Source organism: Schistocerca gregaria, chromosome 3 (assembly GCF_023897955.1).
Source record: "Schistocerca gregaria isolate iqSchGreg1 chromosome 3, iqSchGreg1.2, whole genome shotgun sequence".
NCBI classification, from domain to species: Eukaryota; Metazoa; Arthropoda; class Insecta; order Orthoptera; family Acrididae; genus Schistocerca; species Schistocerca gregaria.
The window spans coordinates 149,535,298-149,544,655 of record NC_064922.1 but is presented as its reverse complement, the minus strand read 5'-3'; positions in this window follow the sequence as shown (position 1 = coordinate 149,544,655).

Genomic DNA, 9,358 nt, shown 5'->3' with positions numbered 1-9,358 from the left:
CTGTATGATTAAATGGTGATGGCGTCCTCTTGGTTAAAATATTCCGGAGGTAAAATAGTCTCCCATTCGGATCTCCGGGCGGGGACTACTCAAGAGGATGTCATTATCAGCAGAAAGAAAACTGATGTTCTACGGATCAGAGCATGGAATGTCAGATCCCTTAAACATGTAGGTAGGTTAGAAAATTTAAAAAGGGAAATGGATAGGTTAAAGTTAGATATAGTGGGAATTAGTGAAGTTCGGTGACAGGAGGAACAAGACTTTTGGTCAGGTGACTACAGGGTCATAAACACAAAATCAAATAAGGGTAATGCAGGAGTAGGTTTAATAATGAATAGCAAAACAGGAATGCGGGTAAGCTACTACAAACAACATAGTGAATGCATTATTGTAGCCAAGATAGATACGAAGCCCACACTTTCTACAGTAGTACAAGTTTATATGCCAACTATCTCTGCAGATGATGAAGAAATTGAAGAACTGTATGATCAAATAAAAGAAATTATTCAGCTAGTGAAGGGTGACGAAAATTAAATAGTCATGGGTGACTGGAATTCGGTAGTAGGAAAAGGGAGAGAAGGAAACCTAGTATGTGAATATGGACTGGGGCAAAGAAATGAAAGAGGAAGCTGTCTGGTAGAATTTTGCACAGAGCACAACTTAATCATAGCTAACACTTGGTTTAAGAATCATGAATAAAGGCTGTATACATGGAAGAAGCCTGGAGATACTGACAGGTTTCAGATAGATAATGTAATGGTAAGACAGAGATTTAGAAAACAGGTTTCCAATTGTAAGACATTTCCAGGGGCTGATGTGGACTCTGACCACAATCTATTGGTTATTACCTGTAGATTAAAACTAAAGAAACTGCAAAAAGGTGGGAATATAAGGAGATGGGACCTGGATAAACTAAAAGAACCAGAGGTTGTACAGAGTTTCAGGGAGAGCATAAGGGAGCAATTGACAGGAATGGGGGAAAGAAATACGCTGGAAGAAGAATGGGTAGCTTTGAGGGATGAAGTAGTGAAGGCAGCAGTGGATCAAGTAGGTAAAAAGACGAGGGCTAGTAGAAATCCTTGGGTAACAGAAGAAATATTGAATTTAATTGATCAAAGGAGAAAATATAAAAGTGCAGTAAATGAAGCAGGCAAAAAGGAATACAGACGTCTCAAAAATGAGATCGATAGGAAGTGCAAAATGGCTAAGCATGGATGGCTAGAGGACAAATGTAAGGATGTAGAGGCTTATCTCACTAGGGGTAAGGTAGATGCTGCCTACAGGAAAATTAAAGATACCTTTGGAGATAAGAGAACCACTTGTATGAATATCAAGATCTCAGATGGAAACCCAGTTCTAAGCAAAGAAGGGAAAGCAGAAAGGTGGAAGGAGTATATAGAGGGTGATGTACTTGAGGACAATATTATGGAAATGGAAGAGGATGTAGATGAATATGAAATGGGAGATATGATACTGCGTGAAGATTTTGACAGAGCACTGAAAGACCTGAGTCGAAACAAGGTCCCTGGAGTAGACAAAATTCCATTGGAACTACTGACGGCCTTGGGAGAGCCAGTCCTGAAAAAACTCTACCATCTGGTGAGCAAGATGTATGAGACAGGCGAAATACCCTCAGACTTCAAGAAGAATATAATAATTCCAATCCCAAAGAAAGCAGGTGTTGACAGATGTGGAAATTACCGAACTATCAGTTTAATAAGTCACAGCTGCAAAATACTAACGCGAATTCTTTATAGACGAATGGTAAAACTAGTAGAAGCCGACCTCAGGGAAGATCAGTTTGGATTCCATAGAAATGTTGGAACTCGTGAGGCAATACTGACCCTATGACTTATCTTAGAAACTAGATTAAGGAAGGGGAAACCTACGATTCTAGCATTTGTAGACTTAGAGAAAGCTTTTGACAATGTTGATTGGAATACTCTCTTTCAAATTCTGTAGGTAGCAGGGGTAAAATACAGGGAGCGAAGGCTATTTACAATTTGTACAGAAACCAGATGGCAGTTATAAGAGTCGAGGGACATGCAAGGTAAGCAGTGGTTGGGAAGGGGGTGAGACAGGGTTGTAGTCTCTCCCCGATGTTATTCAATCTGTATATTGAGCAAGCAGTGAAGGAAAGAATAGAAAAATTCGGAGTAGGTATTAAAATCCATGGAGAAGAAATTAATACTTTGAGGTTCGCCGATGACATTGTAATTCAGTCAGAGACGGCAAAGGACTTGGAAGAGCAGTTGAATGGAATGGATAGTGTCTTGAAAGGAGGATATAAGATGAACATCAACAAAAGCAAAACGAGGATAATGGAATGTAGCCGAATTAAGTCGGGTGATGCTGAGGGAATTAGATTAGGAAATGAGACACTTAAAGTAGTAAAGGAGGTTTTGCTATTTGGGGAGCAAAATAACTGATGATGGTCAAAGTAGAGAGGATATAAAATGTAGACTGGCAATGGCAAGGAAAGCGTTTCTGAAGAAGAGAAATTTGTTAACATCGAGTATAGATTTAAGTGTCAGGAAGTCATTTCTGAAAGTATTTGTATGGAGTGTAGCCATGCATGGAAGTGAAACATGGACGATAAATAGTTTGGACAAGAAGAGAATAGAAGCTTTCGAAATGTGGTGCTACAGAAGAATGCTGAAGATTAGATGGGTAGATCACATAACTAATGAGGAAGTACTGAATCGGATTGGGGAGAAGAGAAGTTCGTGGCACAACTTGACCAGAAGAAGGGTTCGGTTGGTAGGACATGTTCTGAGGCATCAACGGATCACCAATTTCATATTGGATGGCAGCGTGGAGGGTAAAAATCGTAGAGGGAGACCGAGAGATGAATACACTAAGCAGATTCAGAAGGATGTAGGTTGCAGTAGGTACTGGGAGATGAAGAAGCTTGCACAAGATAGAGTAGCATGGAGAGCTGCATCAAACCAGTCTCAGGACTGAAGACCACAACAACAACAACAAAGCAATCACCGACATTGGTCCCGGTACTAGTTATTCACCGATTTTGAAAAAAAAAATTATTCTGTTTTGTGTTGCGAGTAATGCAGTTCTTGGAAGTGTCCTAGACAGAATATGCAAGGAGCATCCTGCAGCATACACATTTTCTTAGTTGAACAAAACAGAGCAAATTTATTCCATAAATGAAAAGAAGATACGAGCAGCAGTTTATGGTGCAACAAACCTCCGCTGCTATTTATGTGGCCAAAAGTTTATGGAAGTGGCAGATCATGCTGCTCTCAAGTGATTGAAGGACCTTTGCATCAGGTTAACAAGATGGGGACTCCGTGTGAGTGAGTTTGATTACAAGAAAATGCACAGACCACGAAAAAGGCATGCTAAAGCAGACAGTTTGAATTGAAAAATTGATGCTCTACAAACACTTGGCAGGAGCGTTGCTGAATGGTGAAAAGTGCAAAGTGCTGATGCTGACTGTCAATGGGGCAAGTTGCAATCTCAGTTCCTGACATCTGACAGCTTGCTGTGCGGAGAACAAAGTGTGCGTTATGAGTGGTACAACATGCAGCTTTCGGGAACAAACTCTTAGCACAAGCACATGAGCATATGTTGTCACGCCATGGTGAATGAAGAACAACTGATAGATGAATTGCCAGAAAGTTTTGGTGGATGACTTGAAAACGAGGTGCCGAGTAATATGTCAGGAACTGTGTACCTTGTGCACAACAATCTCATATTAGCCACTGACCAATTCAGTTGCAATGTTTACCAGAAACCTCTACACCATTTCAAATGCTTGATTTGGAGTTTCCGGTCAATTTAACAAAACACCTGCAGGAAACAAATACATGTTGACTGTAATTGATCATTTTCCGTGTTATATACTAATAGCTGTAATACATGACAGAAAAGTGAGTGCAGTTGCTCAAGCGTTAGTAAATAATCGGTCGCTCACGTTTCGCATACTGGACACGTCATTTACAGTCCAGTGTACCAATTTCATGTCCGATTTATGAAGCAGTTGTGTTAATTGGTCCATATTCGCAAGCTGTGAACAAGACCCTTCCCCCTCAAGTCAGTGGAAGAACAGAGAGAGTTCACTGCACAATTCTGAAGATTTTGAGCTTCTAAGTTAGCAGTATTCATGAAAATTTGGACTTACATTTAAATTTTGTAATTGCTGCTTACAATTCCAAAGTCCTTAAGCCTTCTGGTCTTTCGCCTTAGTAAATGTCTTCATGCAGGCTCTCAGAATACAAACCATTGCATATGGGAAAGATTACCAAAGAACATTTCTGTAGGATTAAATACATTAAAAGGTGGTGTACTAGATGCAGTGATATGTTTCGGGTCTACTGAAGCATGGGATACAACTCGTTGGCTTTGACAAATGACGTCATAGGTTGCATATAGATATTAATGTCTTTACTTTCGCGCCATCGATAATAAATTGGTTGTCTGCTGTGGATAAGCTCTATCATTGCACTTTCAAATATTGAATGTGGTTTTAAAAGAGAGCGCTAGACATTGCGTAAATTTTTTTCGTATGCATTTATTTATATAATTGGCTGTTTGCAATTCATTCGGCACTTAACTTCATTCTTAGTGAGTATGAGATAATTTGGACTAATAGTTTTTTATTTTAAGAGAATTTTTAGTTTTTCGTTTTCGTTTGTAGGTATGGATTTATCTATTCCAATGAATCTGGATGATTTAAAGGAGGCTATGGACGTAGACATGTTGGCCATGATTCGATTTTTACAAATGTGTGGTCTTGTTGCCCATTATGTTCGATGCCGTGAGTGCGACGAATATTTGCGCCTGAAAAGTGTGTCTGCTCTCCGTACTCACGACTTATTCGTATGGCGCTGCAGCAAAGATAGGTTGTGGCGGTCCACTAGGCGAGTCGCATTTTGGCAAAAGGAAGTACAATGGGGGGGAAACTCTGGTAGGATTATGGATTTGGGGGGGAGGGGGTAGTTTCAGGTCAACAATGCGACGATGTAGTTCTTACAATAGTTCCCAATCGAAAGAAATAAGTTATGGTCACATTAATTCAAGTTCATGTTGCAGAGGGTACCATAGTAATTTCAGATGGTTTTTCTTCATATAAAGATTTGGGGAACAGGGGTTATCAGCATCTTGTTGTAATCACAATACTGAATTCAGATCTTTATCCACTGGGGATTGTACAAATAGCATAAAAGGTCATTAATCAGCTCTAAAATCTGTTGTAGGCAGGTGGAAATGACGGATTTCGTCACTATAGAGTCACAGAGGAATATTGATGGAGGTGTAGTGCACCTGATTCATACTGCCCTTTTAAGTGTTTTCTTAAAAGTGTTGGTCAAATGTATCATCCAAAAATTATTATTTAATTTCAGATTGGGATGAGGGTTGGGGGGCGAATGTGTGTGTTTTCATGATGTTGTGTTTATTGTTTATGTGGGTATGTGATTTTTGTTGATGTCTTTCTAGGTGAGCATCGGTTTTTTTGCAGAGGAGTTTTCGTGTGGTAAGTTCAGTTTTTATTTTTGTGTTTTACTGCATTTGTCTGTTTTGATGTAATTCATTGTTGTATTACATCGTTACTTATGTTTTTGTCAACTGCAGTACATAATACAAATTTTGCAGCTGTTGCTCTCTTCCCTTCCCCAGCACCAGTAGCAGTACGAGTTTTTCGATTCTATACTAGCACTGCTAAAGGCGAAAAGACCGACACACGTAAAATTGTATCCCGTATTTCAGTTGACGTATACAGGCCAACTGAAGTATGGGATATGGATACTAGATAGACGACAAAAGCGATATATGTAACACAGATGTGATTTTGCTATATAGGTCAACTGAAGTCGTTATTTCCAATTCGCTAGTACTACAATACTATTCTTCAGTTGACCTATATCGCGCAACTAAACAATGGGATACAAATTTAACTGCTGTTGATTTTACTGTCGTCGCTAGCAAGACTATCACTTTCAGTCGACACTATTAGCCCCCAATACAAAAAAAAAATTTTGTACCCCATTCACAAGTATGGGATACAAATTTTGTGTGTGTCGTCTTCTTTCGCCTTCGCGTAGTTTGCCAATTTAACATACATCGATTTCCTCGTTTTTGTAAAACCAGTACTTCAGTTGACCTACATAATTCAACTGAACAACAGCATACAAATGATAACGAAAACGAAGAAATCGACGTATGTTAAACATGTATCCCGTACTGCATTTAAGCTATACAGCACGACTCAGATTCGAGAGAGAACTCATATATATCTGATGTGAAGTGTTCTATGGTACTGCTACTTCTATCACTTTTTTCCCTAAAATGTGGCTCTAATATGGAAGATCAACTGCTTGTGTGTGACAAACAATGGGTCCAATAAGCTGAAAGATTAGCTCTTCAAGTTACAAAAGAAGCAAGAAGTGCTTAAAGGAATGCTAAAAGGAAGCTTGAAGGTGAAGAAATGCTGCAGGATGAAGATTATGTTTCAGGAATGTTGTGAGGCACAGTTTAATTGGATTCATATCTTCATTCACAATTTCTCGCAAGTTGTATTTTTCATAATTCAGGTATTTCCTAAAGTTTATAAGTCATTGCTCTAATTTTTTTCTTTAACTTGCAACAGTCCATACTTATGTTGTAGACCTAAGATTTTTTTTATAAGTCTTCGCTTATTCTTTCACATTTAAAGACTTTGCAAGAGTGTATTTTCTGTTAAACAATGCGTTGTGGCAATTTGTTCATTTATAGTGCTGTATTTCTATAATATTGAAAGAGTCTATAAGAGCGTAGTTGTTGTTAAATAATGTGCTGCAGTAATTAGTTAACTTTGTATTTCGAGTAGACATGTCAGTATTTGGAAAAAAGTTATGAATTGCAACAAATGAACCCAAAATAGCAATTAATTTTTGGATTGCATACATGTCTTCTTAATCTGCCTGGGAGTGATGGCAGGTCTCTAGTGGCACTTCAAATGTCTAAATTTACGTGATTGGAATAATAATAAAATTAATTTGTTAATTGTAAGAAATATCTGCACGAATGGTGAGCAACAGTACATGAATGATAAATAATTCAGATTGTTCAGGCACTTTTGAGCACAGGCATGATGTGGTTGGCTAAGAGCATGATGACGTCGGCATTGACATAATATGACGTTAATATGACATGACTCTGACATGATGTGATGCTGATGTGATTTGGCATTGAAGTTGTGAGACACTGATGTTATGTGGAGAGGAATGGGACGAAATTTGCATAGCTGGAATAATAGTGTAATTAATTTGTTATTATTGTTACTTATAACAGCTCCTCACTCTCTGGTTCCAAACACACCCTATGGTTCACAGAATAAGACTGATGTTCCCCACACAATTGCTTTAGTTATAAAAGATAGTCCATGACTGATAACTAATTCAGAGTTTTTTGATACTTTTAAGTAAAAGCTGTATTTTTATTGCCTCAGAGCATCATGATATCGACGCTGGTATGATAGAACATTGATGTGATACGGCATTAACGTGACGCGATGTTGACATGTTGTGACATTGATGTGATGTGACACTGATGTGACACAGTGTTGAAATGACGAGATTTTGACCTGATGTAGAGTCCAGTTATTAATATTATTTATAACAAGTACTCAAACTACAGGCCCTAACAAACCTGATCCTCTCCTTATGGTGCGCAGAACAATTGTGACTTCACCTACGCAATTGCTTTAGTTATAAAGAATGAGGAGAGAGCTCGTATCCTATTGGTTCAAGGGGTGGAGGAAGAGGTGACCTTGAATATACAACATATGTGTGCATGGGCAGAGTTGCTGAAAGTGTTATCAGTTAATTAAACTGGTTATCAGCAGTGTCTCAGGTTTGCTGGCAAGCTTGGAGGCGGCAGGGGAGGGTAATGATCTTGAATGTATCTCACACAACGGCATCAGGTATGTGGACAGACAGTTGTTATCCTGGGTGACTAGCCCAATCACTTAGGTGTAACATAGCAATTTGGAAGCCTTATCTTACTTTAGCAGTGGATTAAACTGGTTTTAACCATTTCTTGGCTAGAACTGGCCTTGATAACTACTCATATCAAATAGCATAAAATCGTAAGCACCGTTGTTAAATAGTGAAATTTTTACACTGTCAATAATTTAACACCATATGTTTTATGTCGCCATGTAACATGTGCCTTAAAAATCTGGTAATTGTCTGAGAATTGAAAGCGGTTGTAATAAATAGGTACTTATTACCAGTCTTTGGTGGTGGAACTGTGACGTTTCTTTAAATACTTACAAGCTGTAGGGCGTCGCCTTCACAAAAAAAAGTTTGAATTATCTGAGTAGAACGACCATTGCTGCAGAGACAAATATCACTGGCAATACGAACAGAGAAGAACCTGGAATCAGTTTTTCTCAACCACCTGCAGAAACTACCTACTGTATAATTAATATCTGTCTATAAACACCCCAGCATCATCCATTCCCAAGCCAAGATTACTTTGTCTGAGAGGAGTACAAATCTGGCAGCAGATACCTTAACCAAATCTGACTGGCAACGCAAACTGAGGACACTAGCAATTAGACGATCACCATCGTACAGTATACGATGCTGTGCTCAAAGCAGTCCTGGTAACTGAGAAGATTCCCTCTATTTGGTGTAGTGTAAGATTTGTATCAGAGGCAGATACCAGTTCTGGCTTGATATACAAACAGAGCCCATCCAAAATTTCTCAGTCTCCTATGGAAGAAAAACTTTTGCATTATTATTTCCTCTCCACTCACTTTCCCCACAGCAACACTCACAGCAGAACTGATGCCTCAGCTGGACAGAGAACCAGTTTGGCTGCAGAGACAGTAACAGTAACAGGATCCCACAGGTGATCCGAATAGAGGACGATCAGACACAGTCATATTATCTCCCCAGAGATTATGGCGCTATAGAAGATCCCTGAGATGGGTTGACTATGAGAATAACACAAGAAACAGTAGCTGGATGTGGCTAGCGATGCAAACACAGGATTCCTGGAATTAGCTGTGTAATTTTTCTCTCCTCATAATCCTCCCCCTCTGCTACAGTGTCTGCGAAAAGTCCCTCAACAGAGTGGAAAACGAGGGCATCAGCAGACACAACAAACAGATACGGCTGATGATGCAAACAAAGGGTGACTAGATTCGGCCATGCTCCATCAGCAAAGGAAGAAAACCGAGCTGTGCAATTTTCCCCTTTCTATATTCCCCCCAGCAGCCCTCACACTATAGAAGATTCCTTCTACAGCATGGAGTTCAAGTAGAGCAGCAGGTATACCACTGCTGGCAGTGGGAGCAGATAACTCCTTAAATCACTCATTCTCCATCACCTACTGAAGAGGAAGCAGCTGC